The 3,452-nt window shown below is 42.4% G+C and overlaps 1 pseudogene; it reads left to right on the top strand.

Annotated features, from left to right (window-relative positions):
• Nucleotides 1–432: 432 nt before the first annotated feature.
• On the top strand, nt 433–2,467 carry LOC116037825 (annotated as a pseudogene).
• The last annotated feature ends 985 nt before the right edge of the window (nt 2,468–3,452 follow it).

Here is a 3,452-nt window from a genome sequence, read left to right as displayed (position 1 = left end):
CGTAGGCTACTCCTGATTTTGTCAGTCATCTCATCTCTTATATGCAGTGGCGTAACGAGCCAACACCGGGCCCCTATGCAGGATTATCAAGGCGGGCCCCCATACTACAGCACGTGATGACGGAGCAATGTCCACGAGTAGGCTACCATCAATAGGACAGGATAGGATCATAGAGACACAGCAATTCCTGTTTTTCACCTTTACGACACAAAAAAAAGTGGCTGGTAAAAAGTCCCTGTGGCAGGTGGATTTTAAAATCCACCTGCCACAGTGGCTGGTGGTCAAAAAAGTTAACTTCATGCCCTGATTGTAACGTATGTCTTTTTTTTTTGTCTCATAAAAATGGAGGACTTCATCTGTTACTGCTCGCCCCCTTCATACACACCAGATTGCTGCCAACTCCCTGCATCTCCACTATTCCCACAGTGAATAATGGGACTGAAGCATGGAGACCAGATGGAAATGCTGCTCATCGACTACGATTTAAATGATGTCCTGGCCCAGGGGATTGATGAAAATATATTTGAGTTCCCCCAGAGATTTCCACCAAAGACTGTGTTACTCCCCCCAAGTGCATCACTTATTCCAAGCTTCTAAACAAGCTGTATTGCCAGATGGCAAAGACCAGCCCGGTTGAAGTGCTAGTGAACAAGGAGAAGACATCAGCGGTTTATAAGCTGAAACTTAAAGGAATTGATGGAAGGGCACCACCAGGAGTGGAGCCTGCAGCTTTTTTCACAATGGGCTTTCCAGTGGAGAGACTTGAAGGCGTGTACAGAAACAATATAGACTATGTAGTACTGTTTTTGGATCCAAAGCATAAAAACCATTACAAAATCTACAACCTCTGCTCAGAAAGACACTATAATGCTGCCAAATTTAAATGCAGAGTTGCACAGTACCCATTCGAAGACCACAACCCTCCTCACAAACTGTACTACATATAGACTATGTAGTACAGTTTTTGGATTCAAAGCATAACAACCATTACAATATCCTCTGCCCAGAAATTGAAAATAATCAACAAGAAGAACTTTCAATCTGAAGCGACAGCAATGAGAAACACACAGACTGAGATCAAGATTTTGCAGAGAATCGACCACCGGTGCCTCATAAAAACGGAGGACTTCTATCAGACGGAGGACAGTTATTACATTGTGTTGGAGCTGAAGGGGGGAGGAGAGTTAAACAGTTAAAACAATGGCATTATTAAATGGTCTATCTCAGGACCTGCTGTATGTGGGGACATGTGAAAAAATAATAATAAGCAATGTGCAACATCAAAATCCATGAAACAAAGCCTTTACTCAACCTCAAACTGGATCGAGTGATGCAGGACAAAAGAGAAGACAAAAGAATAAAGGAATTTTATCAGTCACGTGGGTTAGAGAGAGAGTCATCCAACCGACTGGAGATGATGCTGTACCCGATGCTGCAGGTTTACCGTACACAAACTTTGACCATTTAAAAGCCCACTTCTACAGAAATGATGAGCAGGTTTGTGTCACACATAAAATGGATATCCACACGTCCAGTGAGAGCCCCCGAATCAAATGAGACTGCTGTTGTACTGATCTGAAAATTTTGTGAATTGTTATTAATTTTTTCATTTTGACCCAGTCAAGGCCCAGGCTCCAGGCCATTCATGGAGAGATAAAGCGGTGCTCAGGCTGCCAGGGCGACCTGAGTGGTGGAAGGAAGGGTTAAAAGTTTTGGGAGTGTTTTGGGGTTCTGAGGGGTTTGTAAAGAAGAACTGGGAGGGAGTGAAGGAGATGGTGTGTGCACAGTTGTCTAAATGGCAATGGTTGCTACCCCAGCTGTCATATAGGGGAATAGTTTTTGGCATAAGCTCAAAACTAACGTAGTTAGTTATCATAACTCACAGCGGAGACATCATTGCAATGGGCTTTCCAGTGGAGAGACTCAAAGGCATGTACAGAAACAATATAGACCATGTAGTACTGTTTTTAGATCCAAAGCATAAAAACCATTACAAAATCTACAACCTCTGCTCAGAAAGACAGTTCAATGCTGCCATATTTATCTGCAGAGTTGCACAGTACCCATTCGAAGACCACAACCCTCCTCAGCTGGAGCTAATTAAGCCGTTTTGTGAAGACCTGGCCCAGTGGCTCAGCGAGGATGACAATCACGTGGTGGCCATCCACTGCAAGGCCTGGAAGAGCCACACTGGAGTCATGATCTGCGCCTATCTCCTCCACCGCGGCAAATTCCTGGAGGCCCAAGAAGCCCTTGACTTTTACGGAGAAGTCAGGACAAGGACAAGAAGGGAGTAACGATCCTGAGCCAGCACCGTTACGTCTACTACTACAGCTACCTACTTAAGAACCAGCTAACGTACAAGCTGGTGGATCTGCTCTTCCACAAAATGGTGTTGGAGACTCTCCCTATGTTCAGCGGGGGCACCTGCAGGGATAGTACCTTTTAAAAACAGGAGCAAGCAGACCCCTCATTTTTATGAATTTTTATGTATTTTCAGGATTGTCTTTTGCCTTCACCTCAGCTTAGAGCTGCTGGAAATGGAAAATGAAAACATCCACAAAAGGCAGAAAACATTGAAATGTCAGATGAATTGGATATGATTTAAAAATCTGAGGCTAATACTAACATATGCCCTCTGTGTTTCATATGTCATGTGCATCTTCTCCTGCATTCATCAATGGTTGAGGGTTCTGCCCGGCCCAAGATTTACACCGTCTCCATCGGATTCTCAATGGTCAGCAAGAGTTTGTACACTGTATACACTGTGATAAAATTAAAGCTTTGTATGTATTTGTGCATGATATGATGACCTCAAGATTTATATTTTTTCAATTGAAATACTCTCTGAAACTATCTGACAATTATTCAAAGGCAAAACTGTGAACAGCAAACAGTGAAGTTAATCTGCTTGAACTGTATGTATGTCTATGATCAATTATTAAACACAGGTATAGTTTAAGACCAGTTTTGAATTACAGCTGGAACATTGGGTTCACTGTCAAAACTTTGTCACTTAGATACCTGTTACAGTAATTCATATGCTAATAGGGTCATTACAGGCTGCATAAGGATCTGTGCCAATCTGTGGGACAGTTAGCTGAGAACTCACTATTACTGCATGGGGGGACATTTGACCTACAAAATTCAGATTGTCTCATTTTTTTGGGAACTCTAAAAGAATACATTAGTGATTAAACAATTTGTACACAGCAACTCATAGTGCAGAGGTCACTGTTTTCAATGTAACTGTTGTTGCTTGCAAAATTACATCAGGACATGCATGGTGTAGAAGCATATAAATAGAAAGAGAAAAACAGTCTAATAGATTTTAAAAAAGCTGAGCTTTATTTAAAAAAAGATGAAAAATAATATAACATTGAAAACTGACCCCCCCCCCCCCCCCCCAATCCTCTTCTTCACTGTCTCCCTGGTAGTATTCCTCCCACATC

Source organism: Sander lucioperca, chromosome 13 (assembly GCF_008315115.2).
Source record: "Sander lucioperca isolate FBNREF2018 chromosome 13, SLUC_FBN_1.2, whole genome shotgun sequence".
Lineage (NCBI taxonomy): Eukaryota > Metazoa > Chordata > Actinopteri > Perciformes > Percidae > Sander > Sander lucioperca.
The sequence above is the reverse complement of the archived record's forward strand: the minus strand, read 5'-3'. Positions and strand labels throughout refer to the sequence as shown.